This window comes from Lycorma delicatula, chromosome 1, assembly GCF_047948215.1.
Source record: "Lycorma delicatula isolate Av1 chromosome 1, ASM4794821v1, whole genome shotgun sequence".
Lineage (NCBI taxonomy): Eukaryota > Metazoa > Arthropoda > Insecta > Hemiptera > Fulgoridae > Lycorma > Lycorma delicatula.
This window is the reverse complement of record NC_134455.1, coordinates 20407168-20422883: the sequence shown is the minus strand read 5'-3', so window position 1 is coordinate 20422883 and position 15716 is coordinate 20407168.

The following is a 15716-nucleotide window of genomic DNA, read 5'->3' as shown; positions in this document are numbered from 1 at the left end:
TGAGGGTTACAGATTTATTTATTATTTACAAAAATAGCTTATTATACTAGCCAAATAATTGAAACACATAATAAATTATGATATACGGCACACAAAATAAAGGAATTTTTGGTCATAAATACGTCACTTTTACTTGAGGTCTATAAATATCTTTTCTGACAAATGATATCGGTAAACTTATAACAGATATCGATTCGTAATGAATATGAGTATACAGTTAAAATTGTTTTTTTGTCGATCTGAATAGCCTTTTGAGTGGTAGGAATTTTTATAAAACATAGTTTTCTGAATCTACTTTCATTTATACTAACATATGTTACTAATCTGTTATTTATGACACGGATTTTTCATCATATTTAGCCCAATTTTCAACCGATTTGCTTGAAAGTATTATTTTTAAAATTAGCAAAATATGTTTCATAAACACAAAGCAACAAAAAAAAAATTTCGCTAATAAAAAACGCGGTAGAAATGCGCAAAAAATTCTGCAATTAAATTAACGTAATTTTTGTACCGATTCAATTTTTTTGTTGTTGCAGGCATAAAAAATATCCAATCGTAACGGTTTTTTTTTGGTCAAAATCTGTTAAATCTCTTTAATATACTGAAATTTTTTGAAATTTTTTTCACAATAGGGTAGCATAAGATTATGAAAGGGGGCAATCAGATACCAACATATTTTCGCGGAGCGCTAATCAACCGCGGTTCATTGTGATGGGAAAAGGTTAAAAATATACTTCTTACAGTTTACATTAATTAAAACTTGAATCTCATTTAATTATCTTGCGATATATTATCTAGCAATAATAGTATTTAGCAAATTTTATAACCGTTAAATTCAAAATCACGTAAAGGATATACACCAGGTAATTTGAGGCTTTTCCAGATTTTCAGACAACAAAAATATTTCCTCACAGTTTAATGTAAATGAAGTTTTAACTAGTTTGTTTAAAAAAAATGTCAGCATGATGTTAGAAAAAATACTGGAACGTTATTAAAGTTTCCTTTTCTTTCTTTTTCCTATTTAGCCTCCGGTAACTACCGTTTAGATAATTCTTCAGAGGATGAATGAGGATGATATGTATGAGTGTGAATGAAGTGTAGTCTTGTACATACATTCTCAGTTCGACCGTTCCTGAGATGTGTGGTTAATTGAAAAACCCAACCACCAAAGAACACCGGTATCCACGATCTAGTATTCAAATCCGTGTAAAAATAACTGGCTTTACTAGGACTTGAACGCTGTAACTCTCGACTTCCAAATCAGCTGATTTAGGAAGAAGCGTTAACCACTAGACCAACCCGGTGGGTTTATTAAAGTTTCCTAAGATTACCATTATAAACTCTTTAAAAATAAACTTTTGTTTTTTCCAGCAGTTATGAATTTTTAATTTTGGATTTGAGAAAATGTACTTTGAATATAATTATTTCTAACATAAAAATAATCTTTAAAACATAAATTATTGTTTCTTTGATGTATATTAGCTTCCATTGAAATGATATTTATGAGTTTTGGTAACAAACATTATTTGTTAGATGAGTGTATAAGCGTACGTGTGTGTTTGTATGTATTTCTGACTGTGTGGCGAGTAAAAGCGTAATCATGTAAATAGCTTGTATAAGAGTTTGTACAATTTTTATTACATTTTCACTAAAAGGTCAACATTTTAATTTTATAAATTTAATCTACGTTTTGGAAACTTCTTCAATGTCTATACAAAAGTGCATACTGAATATCTGTGCCCAATATTTTATGAATGATAGACCTGTGTGCTACAACACACTAAAGTACCCGACAATGCAAAGACCAACAGCGTTTGGTTCTCGGATCTAAGCATTTCTTTGAGGGGCATATGTTTGATGCTAATGGAAATTGCAAAATTTTTACGAAAAAAAATCATGATTCAATTTTAACCGATAAGATCAGACCTGATATCTGCAGTATTAGATTATTCAATTTTTTTATCAGTATCATTTGTTCAATTTTTAGAATTATACTACTACGAGGAATTTTCCCTTTCCATGTTTTTTATCGTTATATTTGTGAACAGGTTTATAATTAGTCTAGATATGTCAATAATTATATAAAATTTATTTATGTTATAAATAAGTAATATAACATATTTTCCTAATTTATTTATACTACTTGAAGAATTTAGTTTGTTAAAGATATTTTCATGAAGACATTATTCACCAAATGAAATGGTGGTTTCCCTTTCAAATGATGTTAGATTCGACAAGTCTTTAACTCAAATTCCAAGTTTGAAGGCATAATTGATATATTATAATTATACATAGAGGTTTTCAGTAAATCCTAATTAAATGAAATTGTTAAAATATTGTAGAGTTTTTCATCTCATTGCTAATCACTGATATGTTTTTTATTAATCATATAAATACAATATTTCTTTTGAATTTTTACAGTTAATCAAACATTTTATTTTATAGCACAACGTTTAAACATATCTATCAGATCAGAAAAGACAATAGAGTTTTCATATTTTAAAAGTTTCACTCTATTACCACACTTGGCCTGAAAAACCACTCACATTACCCCTTAATATCACCATTATCTACAAAAAAAACGTACTATATGATCGTTAAAATCTGCAATAGATTATTTCTTAACCTAAAAGTTGAACTTAAATTATTAAATCAACTTTTGATCAGATTAAAGATTTTTTTATAAAGAAAATACACTACTCTACCCAAGAATTAGATTATCGTCTAATCCAGATTTTGGAATGTTCGTACGAATAAAATGAATGTTCCGGTTTGATTTTGTAAAATGAAATGTATTTTGGTTGTTAAAAGAGTTGTTTACTTGTAGAATTTTAACAATTTTGCATCTGGTTGCTAATCACAATTATGTTTATTATTAAATGAATAAAATTATAGCAGTCTCTAAACTTTTTAGTGCTTCTCTTACGTAAATACATTTTTTATGTTTTAAAACAGAATAATAAAGTGTTAATTCATGTCTTAGTAAGTCACTAGTGTTTGCAGATTTGGTGCTTTGCATGTTCTCGTATTGTGATTCTGCTACTTCTGGATTGAGGGATGGTCTCAGCTTTTCATGTAGAAAGTTTCTGGTTTTAATCCCGTTTAAGATAGGTATTTTTTAAATGATAAAAAATTTCTAGAAACTGTGGTATAATAATTCATACATTTTATTTCTTAACTGACCATTTATCTTAACAAAAAAAAAAAGCTTGTTCAACTGCTGGAAGGAAACAAATAATTAATGTATAAAAAGAAACTCAAATATGAGGAAGGTAAGAATGAAAATAAATTCTGATAGGAGAATCATGAAGAAGTCTGATTCGCAAGGGTTGATCTTTTGCATCCTTGGATGTTGTCGTCATAAGGGAGAATGTGTGAGCCGATACAGTGGAAGGGGGCAATTCACAAGATGGCTGCCACAGTAGATAGAGTCGTGTTTGCGAAATAACGACCAGAATGCCTTATTAGTCTTCAGCAGGCCAATTAGCCGGACTAGTGACGTCATAAATATCTTTAATTAAACACACGCTTCCAATTGGCCGACTGTCATTTTAAATCAGAAATAATGATCAACTTCTACTACCCCTCCTACCGTTATTATATATATATATATATATATATATATATACAGTTTTTGTCTCGTCTTTTCCAGTTTTGAAAATGCTCCCGTTATTGTGTCTTCATTAGATCTATCCGTGCGGTCTGCAATGACAATTCTTTCTTCCTTCCTTTTATTTTTTCCTCTTCCTTCACTTATTATCTTCTATTTCCTTTCTTTATTTTTGTTTTATTTAACTGCCTTTTCTTCATGAATAAAACTTATTAGTAATGCAAAAATCAAAGTACATAAATACATTGTATAGTCTAAATAAAGTTAGACACGTAATGCTTCACTATTTATTTATTTTTAAATAAAAAATAAATTATTTACATTACGTTTATTCTTCTAATTTTATGTTGTAAAAGTTTACATATAAAATTTTTTCTTTCATTTTTTTTAACAAGACTTCTTTTTTAATTTGAACTGAATTTCTGTTTTTTTTCAAAAACACGTTGGTTGTAGCAGTACTAATGAGCAAAAAATTTTCTGTATCCAATACATTATGAAAGAGACCATTGTAATGTAAGAAGCAATTTTTTTATTAATTATTTCGAAAGTGCCTGTACAATAAGAAAGTTATATCTATCTAATTAATTAATTATAAATTAATCAAATCTCAATTTAAATAAAATTATAGAGATTCGTTGAAAGTAAAAAATAAAAAAATGGGACTGTGTCGGGGCGCACGGCCGTTGGTTTAACGTGAAACGTTGCAACCTTGGATGAAGTTCCTCCGAGATACAAACCTACCATCTTATCTGTAAAGTTAATTGGGAGAGCCACGATCGTATTTTTTTTTAAACAAAACTGAAAGTCTGCAATGGAAAATTTTAGTTCCTTCATTTTGCCAACTCTACAGATAAATTGATCGGTCTGTTTCTCAGCGTGTCACTTTTAGTGTACTGGATTGAAATAAAAACGACACATTAACTGCGTACAAAATTTAATTTTAACATAAAACAGACACTAAATGGTTCATGATATTTATTTCGACTAATATTTGACGACAATTTTTTTCATCGTTGGTCTGTGATATCAGAAGTAAGAGACATAGGGGATAATAAACAGCAGTAGAGATGCTCGCACCGTCGGCGTCGTTCACTGACCGCACCGTGCTAGCTTTGCGACACTCCCAAAACAGTCTCGCTCCGGACATTAGGTTACCTATGTATGGCCTATAACCTTCCGTTTACAACGATATGCGTAATTTATATTTCCAGCTGCTTTTCTGCGGTCTGAGGCTGACTTATTAAATTTTTATATATGTTTACTTTAAATTTTTCACATAAATATTGTCCAAAACACACTTATTATTACTTAATTCGATCTATCTCGACAAACTCTAAACATAAACACACGAATTACCGCGCTATCCACGTCTACGTCATGAGCTACACTGAATGGAAGTAAGCGAGAGCACCAGTTTTGGCCGAACTACGCTGTGCCCCCTCACCACCAACGCGCACACCAGTGACGCAAACTCAAAGTTGTAACGGTGAGCTGACCCTGTAAGTTATAAAATGACATCGCATTTACGTCTCTGAGACTAATAGTTAAGAAAGTTATTAAGGCAGGACGATATAGACCTTTTCGTTACACTACAAATTTCTGTTCTGGTACCCGTATATTTCGATGGGATTTTAGACATCTCACGTCAAAAAAAAAAAGAAGAGATACTGATTAAATATGTTTAAACTAGCCGCTCTATTACATTAGTAATTCACTTCTTTACTTCACTTTCGCAATAAAATAATATTCAGGAAATAATCCTTTAAAAGTTATATTATGCTTTATACGAGTAATTTTATATTTCTGATTATTTTGAATATTTACTCTTTATTTTTTGTCCTATAACCGAGACGTTAGTGAGGCTTAAATCAAAAACACATTCAATTATCTTCGGGTTATAAGAGACCGATACTGATATATGATTTGTAAAAATCTATAAATTCAATGGAAATATAAAAGCTGGAAACAGGGTTATAATAGCTTGAAACATTCTACAAATATTCAATTTGCTAATAAATCTGTAATACATTCCCAAACAATAAAGTTTTGTGTTTTTGGGTTTATTAGATCAATTTTGGGCTACCCAGGGATTTTTGGAGAAGAGTAATCTATGGTCATTTAATCGGTTTATTCAGTAGGGAATTTAATATTTATAAGGAGTCAGTCTTTTTTAAAATCCTTTCTAAGACTTGATAGATATACAAATTGATGAAAGCACTTTTCTTTCATAAACGTCGGACTCTTCTGGAAGGAAGACAATTATAATACTTTTTTAAAATTTATTTTTAATTATAATTGAAATTATAATATTTCTATGCTAAAATAAATTGCAGAGCAATGAAGAGAATTTCTTTCTCCTACGTATTGGTTTGCTTGGCATTTCTACCGCCACCACGCCAATCGGTCGCCCTAAAGCATAAGATCGAATGTATGCGTCATAAACGGCTACTGAGACTCTAAACAGTTTCGCGATCAATGTCCTAAATTACTCCTAGAGCTTACCTAACAGCATGAGTGGACTAAGCGCAGTGCCATACTCAACGGGCTTACGTGTCCCAACCGCTCACTTATATATCACTAAAATAGGTAGGCGCACTCGTCAACTACTAAAAATATAAGACATCAATAAATTAAAATTTACTTCGTCTAGAACGCAATTTGCTGCCACGACTAGGTAGCTGAATGCCAGCAAGTACTTGTCCACCATATTAAAGCGCTTGGAGCGTTAATTGACTGGTGGTCAGTTATATATCTCAAGGTTAGCTTCCCACAGCAGTGCGTTAGGAGTCTTTCCCTTAAGTAAACCAGACTGATGTCGGTTAAACATAGCAACCGCATCAAGGAACTTCCATACGGTCCGACAATGCTGCTCTCGCCACATTGACTCGCCGCTTGTGAGAGACCCTTGACAACATCTAAGTTCCAGGGTGGCCCGGTCTCTGATAACACAAGGGCAGGACAGTCAAACATCAGGTGTTCGTTTGACTGGACCTCCCCACAAACCCACAGCTGATCAGCTGCCAGGCATAACTGAAACAATTATTGATTCAAATTAACATCATTGGTGAGTACCTGGCCCTTAAAAACGAACTCGAGGCATACCATCCCCCTAGATCCCCTATAAACGGGTACACGAATCTTCCCTTCGTCGTGGTGTCCCATTTATGCTGCCATGCTTCCATTACGAGGCTCTGCAGCCTCTTCCTCAGGCGGGAGATGGGCAATTCAGCGAAATTTAGATCCGATGCACTGTGATCACCATTCTGTACCGGTATTGATCCGGTTCAAAACCGCATCGCAAATATCTCGGCCTTCCGGCTTCTTCGCAATCTCCACATAGCTGCCCGAACTTTCACCACTAAATCGATTGGGAGAGCCTTTCCCAATAGATTGTTAGCCTAGTAGGAACTTGTTTTCAAAACACCAGTGCGTTTTAAAAACACCACTGGACACTCCTTAAATTTTGAACAAGTGCTCTATTCACATCCAACTTATGCGCCCAAAGGGGCGGCGCGTAAGAGGTCATGCTTTCGAAGACACCTAGGTACACCAGGTACATTTTACGGCCGGACAACCCATAGTCCTTCCGAGCAATCCTCCTAAGTTTGTACATCACTTAGACGACGTCCGCCACTACTTGTTTAACGTGGTTGCTAAACAGCAACTTATTATCAATCAAAACACCAAGTTACTTATGAACTCTAACTCAGCTGATTACACAGCCTTTATACATAATCTGGGGTTTATGACTGTACGATAATTTGTCTGCACCCTTGAGAAGCATAAACTTCGCCTTTGCAACAGAAATCTTTAAATTTTGAATGTCCATCCAGCCCTTCGCGATTGACAAGGCCGCTTGCGCTCGATCTTCCAGCTGCGGTCGTGAATTATCACGAACTAAAAGGATGCAGTCATCGGTGAAAGCTTAGGCTGTAACCCATTCCGGGAATGTCAATCCCAGAAACCCGTCAAATACAAGGTTCCACAGCAGGGGACCGAGAACGGAACCACGCGGGCTTCCCCTGGTGACGGAGTTTTCCACAGCTAAGTGCGCATTCTTAAACAGAGCCGTACGATTAGACAAATAGTCACGTCCCACAGCCTGCAGGGCTACGGGAACATTCCGCCGAACCAACTCATAGAGAAGAGAACTCCAACACAAGGAAGGAAATGCTGCTTCTATGACTATAAAAATTGTGAAAACTTATTTACAGTCGGCGCTTTCCAACTCGGCAAAAGCATTTAAGATGCAGTCGTCGGTGCCAACCCCTTCCGTGAAGCTATACTCTCCTCGATTTAGAAAACAGTTCACCTCAATGCTTTCTCAGAGCCGTACCACAACCAGCCTTTCAAGCAACTTCCCGATTACCGGCAAGAGGCTGATGGGTTGATAACTCCCAACCTCACTAGGATCCTTTCCTGGTTTTAAGAGCACATTCGCCAAAGCCACTTTCCAACAAGTTAGGAAGCAACCCCATCTAAGGCACCCCGTGAACAGCCTGCCATGCGGCTCTCTTATGACAGGCAGGAGATGGTAGAATATATCCGGATCAAGTTGTTCAATCCCCGGTCCTTTTTTCAGTGCCATTCGAGTCCCCTAAGTATATTATTTTTATTCAATACTAAGATCTTAAATTATAAGAGAGAGGCTGTCCAGAGAATCTAATACTTTTTCTGAAGGATTTTTACAGCAGTACAACAGTTAGCGTTATATTTAGCATCTAAAGTTGCGATAAAAATTAAGGAAAAGATTTACGTTTCAACAATACATTTCAGTTTAGGGAAAAGAAGATGAATTTCAGTAATAACCAAAAGGTCTCTGTTCATTTCAGGGTTATATAACAAAGGTGTATTAATAAACTGAATAGTCTATCAGGTAAACCATCTTATATCAAATAGTGAGTGTACTTACCTAGAAATGATGAATTTCATATTGGTCGTAATAATCTTTGTTAAAACATTCATGTTATGAGTACTGAATATTATACACCTTTTCTTCCTTACAATCTTGTATTCTTTTAGTCGTAGTTAGAAGAATCTATACTGATATTCTCAGTAATTCTTCAAAGGTGTACTTCATTTCATCTTTCAACAACATAGTTTTATCAGCAATAGATTATTAATATAAGTGAAAAATAATTGATTATTTTCATTGAAAATTTTAATCCGCGGGTATAGTTGTCCGTGAAGCCGTGAGGTGTAGCGTCGTTTTGACGAGGGAAGTTAATGAATGAGCAAGCATCGCTGTCGGCGAGATGGAACTACCATCACGACGATGGTAGTTTGTGTGATAAACTAAATGTCACGCGGGACCCTGCAATGGAACTGAGTGGGATTAGGAGGTCTGTCCTCCTCTCCCTGGTAGACCAGACAGGAGTACGCCGTAGAAATCAAACTAGGGGTTTGAACTATAAAATTGAGTTCTCTAAGAGAATTAGGATTAAATTTCGTTGTTGCGAACATTTTTGTGGTTTGTAATTTATTGAATCTGCTCTCAAATATTATTAGACATTTACTTACAATAGCTCAATTAAAATGTAGAAATAGTCGCGGGGTTCGTGAGTTAGTTCAGAGGGTAAAAAAAAGGACAGTCAAGTTGTCCGAAAGAAGCCAACAGCGAAGGCTGAGTCATAATTCACTGATGTAAATGTCTACCGAGGCATTTACATCAGTGGCATCCCAACGAGACCCGGTTTATTACTGTAAGTTGCAAAAATTTAGAGGGTCAAAAGATGCCCTCCGTAATGCCCATCAGAGCTAGAACGGGAGGGGGTTGACGACCGGAATCATCACAAGGTGGGTGTCCTCCTCTACGGGGGTTGAGATGAGAATGTTAATAAAATCATTCATCATTTCTGGTGTGAAAAAGAGTTCTGTAATCTTTTAGATATTTTTTGTATTCCTTTTGAGAATTTTTGAATTGTAAATTAAATTAAAATTCACCAATGGCACAACTTAATGAAACTGTGCAGTAATCAGTAATTGCTTTTCATAATTACACATTTTTTATTAGGAAGAGTACTCCTTAAATTAACACAAGTAATCTTACGTTTGGAATTAATAGAATTCAACCTTGTACTGAGATCGCCCACAGGAAACCAAATGACCGTCCATACATTTATTTCTTTAGAAAGTCCTTACCATAAGTCAGAAAGTCCTTGTGCTTGTCTTGGGGTTATCATAAACAAAGGAGAGCTTGCAAACCGGTGAGAGCTAACTATACACAGCCCTAAATCCAGTAAGCGCTCTCTTTACATTAGTGGACTTTAATTTCTTCGTTGTTGGTTGAAAGGAAACTTTTGATACAAATTAATTTTAAAAATCTTCATTTGCTTCAGCGAAGAGACCACTCTGACAACCATCTCTTGCCTGAAAGTATATACATAATGATAGTGTGTAACAGTTTAGAGTTCAAATTTTTTGACAACCATGGCATACTGGCAAATTTTATTTGGCGAATTGCAGGTAACTTTTTAAATAGTCATTTCTCATTTATTTGTTAAAAAGATGAAGTTACTGCAGAATGCCGAAATCAATTAAAAATCTCTGTTGAACGTTTATTCTCATAGAAGTGAACGATTAAATAAATGTCACTATATTATTAAAATGAATACCAAAGTTTCTGATACCAGTATCAGACTACTGTCACACAAATCCTAATCGTTTGTTGTTTTGTCATTTATTAATGTGATATCTATAGAGTATTAAGGAAAATTTTTTGCAAAATTTATTCTGCAGTCAATAAAGGTCATAAATAATTTTTACAGACAAAAACGGTGGACAAAAGTAATTAACACAGATAACAATTTTGAATTTTTCCTTTTTTCTTTCATAATGTTTTATGATCAGATATTTTTACGTACGTGTTTGTTTGTACGTAAAGAACCCGGAACATTTAAAAAAAAATTATTAGGGTAGGTCATTGGAAAACATAGGGTACGGTGTAAAATCTACAAAATTTTTTCAAGTGCTGTAAATTAGGTAATGATGAAAAAGAAGAATCTGGTCATTGCGCTCAGGTAGATTAACTAAACTACATGGTCTTAGATTATCCTTCTTAAAAATTGTGATGGTTTAAAATATAAATGTTGTTTTATTGTATTTATTCCTTTTTGCTGTCCTTTTCGACCTATAGAAGGCATAATACATTGCATAGTGAAGAGGTATACTAAACTCCTGAAAAAATACATTATTAAAATAAATAAAATACATATACGTGACTTTTTTTTTACTCCCTTCCCCTCAAGTTCCGATCCACGATAACAATGCCGTGAGGGTTCCAGTTGTCTCTATTCTCTGGGAGGCCATGCCAGACCCGGCCATGCCGTTCCTGAAAGCAGCCCCCAGTGACTGCATCTCGGTCTTTTATAAGTACCTGCCTCTAATCCAGAGCCCCAGACTGGGTTTCCGTCTTTCTTTTCCCCACTTAAGAACCCCAGGAGTTCCCGTTCAATCATTGAAGGTGGGACGCCGGAGGACCTCACCAGTCCTGAACGGGGCTTCCTTCCCAGCCCTAACGCTAACACCCCTCACCCATCTTCCACTTCTTCCTGGGTCTTCTTTTCGAAAGTACATACGTATGGTGTAATATACGGATTAAACTGCATGCCAATACTGTAATGAATAACAATGGGGTTTAAAGGGACGCCCATTAAATAAAAATGTTTATGAAGGTAAACAGATTTGAAAATTTATTTCGCACAAAAATAAAGTACCCAGCATACATTCGGAAAATATGAAAAGAAAAAAATAACATTGAATTGCGAATATTTAAAGAAGAAGTGCACAGAATGCTCCACGAATGAGAGATAGAGGATAAATTTAAACTAGGGTAAAAGTTTAAATTTCCTCAAATAGTTTTAAATGTTCTTTTTCAATATTGATTACATTGTCACTCAGTAGAATGCCAATTCTATGTGATAGTTTAAATCGACTATGCAATACCGCACACCAATACAGTTAAGCAGAATGTGATAAAAAATAACAAGCTTCACTTATCCTAAGGGCATAATGAAGCATCATTATGACGATTGAAGTTGATGATGACGCTTGATGTTAAAGTGTTAAAGCTAGACTTTCATTTTTAAGATAATTTTTTTCGGTATGAACAAAAAATTCTGATTTTATAATATATATATATATATATATATACAAATCTGTCCAAAATTTCACGTAAATTACGGATAGTGTAAAAAAATACAAACCTTCTCATAGGATATACTAAGATGATCAAGATAACATCACTTATTATATAACTGTTTTATTAATTTTTGCTTATACTTGTATGTAATAAGTAATATTTACAAATTAACACAAAATAATAAATCCGTGTCCAACTACCGGGCTTAAGAATTAAATTTCTTGGGTAACTACATGAGTTCCAAAAGATGCTAGCAAAAGATTATTGAAGTAGAAATTAAAAAAAAAGATACGTGCTGTTTTAAATAGCTTCTACTTCCTAATGTTATATATTATTAAAATAATTAACGTATATACATTTAATACAAATGATAGCTTTGATTCATGTTATATTTTAATGCAGCGAGTAAAAACTACAGTAAGGTAAAGGATCAATTTCATAGTAGTATTGTTTGGTGGTGCCCCTGTATCTAGTAATTTATTGTAATTGAAGGTTGGCACGTAGCTGGGTCATGTGATTTGTAATCGCTAATAACTGGCCAGTCCCATATATTATTTATTCAAAACAGAGAATGCTATTACCAGAGTGGCTACTTAGCCGGTCTGATAACTAAATCAAACCGCCCCCCGGGCTAATGAAATTCAAATTCGACTATTAGTTGCGTACCTGGTACTGGAATAGAAAATAACTAATGTGAAATATGATTATGGAAATTGTTTATGACAAGTTATTTTTATTAATAACTGCTGCTCCCTGACCGTTTCTAGTCCTTCGTTGCCAACTTCCAATTAAGACGAAAGAATAGACCTTGCGCCCCACGAAGTATTTCTTTATTACCAGCACACATGGGGTCTTCATCAGCTGTTCTTGATATAACAAGTCATTACAGAAGTTTACTACGCTGCATTATGCGTAAAATGCTGTTGAAAAACATGTAAGATTGTTTTAAACTATTTAATACACTATTTAACGTTTTATTCACACATTTTCTACTTAATAGAGTTGTTAACTATTATTCAATATTCCCCTGAAAACGACGTAATTTGCTGATTAATCTGGTACGTACTGAATATTCTCAGCGTTACTAGCTTCTTTTAAACGTTGTACTCTAACCACCGTAGGCTATAAAGTTATAATTCCCCGTACGACTTAGGTATAGATCTTAACTTTGCAACTTTTATAAAAAGTAATTATTATTTTATTAAGCCACTGAAATCTTAAATTTTCATTTTCAAGGGCATGGAATTAAATACTCGAATACATTTTTCCTGAATTAAATTTTTATTACATTTATGAAAACTTTTTAGTAAGAAGTTAGATTTCTAAAAAATAAATTTTAGAAAAGATAAGAATTTTAATAAACTAAATTCCAATGATTCCAAATACATATATTTTATTCTAGAACTGGAACATAAATTTATATTTGAGCTGAAGATTCTTAGATTTTTTAAGATTAGTTCTACCGCAACATGATAATTAAGTATTACCTGGTTTTTGTTTAAATGGCGAAATTTTTTCCTCTAAGTGGTTCTTTGCTGCAAAAAAGATGGTGAATTTCACTATCCCGTTTTCATCATACAAAATAAGAGAAACAGTTCAAGTTAGACAAAACATCACTTTCAGGAAGTCGGATGCAATTATTACAATAAAGAAAACATTTTTTATACGCTTATCTTAAATAACTTCAACCTCTGTTGAATACCATTTTGTGATGAAATGATTTAATCTTTGTTTGTTAATTGCTATAACCGTATCGGTTATAAGCAGTTTGACATAATTCACTAAAACGATATAGCAATTCTCATGATTATAGATTTTCCCTTTCAGGAATACTAAGTGAAGTATTTTGCCGTTGGCTTCTTTACTGAACTGAAAATAGTTCTGCATATCGCTATGCCAGGCTACTGAAATACAGATAATATTCAGACCTAAAATATATTATTCTATCCACCACAGGAACTTGTTATCTAAATGCGGGAGAAATGACGTAAACATTCCTTCTTTTTTAATTTTTGACTTGTATGAAGTAACGAATCTTAATAAGGCTTTGCATTTTTACATGAAATAAAACTTCGTTACCGTTACTCTAATATAAATGCAATTAAAACATTTCAAAAATTTTTTTCTAAATGATTGTTGTAGTTTTACAGCACTAATCTCTTCATGGAAATCTAGAAATTGTGCTAATCTTTAACATAATTAGGGCTTTTGATTCTAGCTGTTTCAGTAATAGACGGGAAATCATATTTTCCTTTCTCCCGCAGTTATTCACTCAAAGCCCTCATATCTGATTATCGGCTCTACTTAGTACTATGGAGAAGTGTAAAAATTTTGTATTTTAAACTTTTGTTCAACTAATATATCAGTAATTTCCAAATCGTGTGTAATTATGAGAAGCAGTAAAATTAGACGACCATCACCAAAGATATAGTTTGGTCTGGGTTAACCTCTGGTTACCGTACTGATCAGCTAAAATTTATATACAAAATCATAAACAATAAAAAATATAAAGCAAACAGTTTTCAATGGACTGAATGAAACTGCTGATTCATCAAGCGTTAAAATTTAAAATGAAAATTTAAAACAAAGCAGTTTTTATTGCTTTGTCTTAAAATTTTCTGGTGATTAATATCTTACAATTAATACGTTAAAAGAGAAATCGGGGATCTATATTACTCTTCCCACGCCTGAGTTTATATGTTTATCGTTCGAAACACTTTCTCACAGCTTGATACGTTTCCTAACAATAAATAAAGTTAAAAATAAATATGTAGTTGCAACTCTGAGAAATTACAGCCTCATTTGTCACTGAACGTGCATATATAATACAAAGCGCGCGCGTGCACACACACACACACACACACAGGAAAAGCACGTATATATATATATAAATAACTACAATCACATTGTTTTTAAAATTTTACTAACAATTACTTAACATGAATTTTTAACAGTAGTCATGACAACTTATTTTTTTTATTACTATTACGTTTAAGTTAAGCGACTAGGATGCTATGAATATGGAGAAACCCTTTTAAAAAGACATCTTTTTAACAATAAACGTATGCTCGCTAATAGGTGGTTTTTATTTTCATGAGGTCTTTTATTATATTTGTTTGCCGTGTAGTTAGGCAATGAATGATGAGCTGTTTAGTAAGTTTACAGCTGTTTAACTATATTGTTCTAAGTTTATCTTTAATAAACAAAGATTTAGGGAGTAATATATGCTAGTGTTCTTCATCTAACAATAAGATAAGTTTTCCAAACTAAAATTTATTCATTTCAATATATGCACGAAATATAAAAATTTAATGGTAACCATATGTTTACTTTACGTGATCAGTTTTTAAAATACGTTTTTTACTAATACAAAATGCATTAAAAATAAATACAAATATGGTAATAATTCTTCAACTAATATTAATGTGTGTGTGTGTGTGTGTGTGTGTGTGTGTGTGTGTGTGTGTGTCAGGATAGAAAGGATGCTTTGAAAAAAGATACACGCGGTCAGCGTAACATTTGTGTTGCCTTTAGTTATTTTTATCAAATGAATTTTATGATAACCTTATTATTGCAGAAAATACTTGAAAAAAGATTGATCAAAAAGTTCTGGTGTATACATAAACTAATGTGTATATATATATATTTATATATATACGGTATATACCCATACACTACGCACAAGCATGTAAGACGCGGAACCAGGTTTGAAAAATTAAAATAAATATTGTTACTTTCTGCATTTAATTAACAAATCAACATAAAAAATTGAACATATAACAATATTTGTATTTTCATAGAATCAGTAAATCGCTACAAATATAAAATTGCATTTGTATTAGTGTCAGTAAAAATTGCAAGTATAATATTACTATAAAAGTACGCATTATTACGAAATGCATATTACTAGTGTAAACGTTTCAATATAAAGTTTATATTGTGTATATTTAATAAAACCCATAG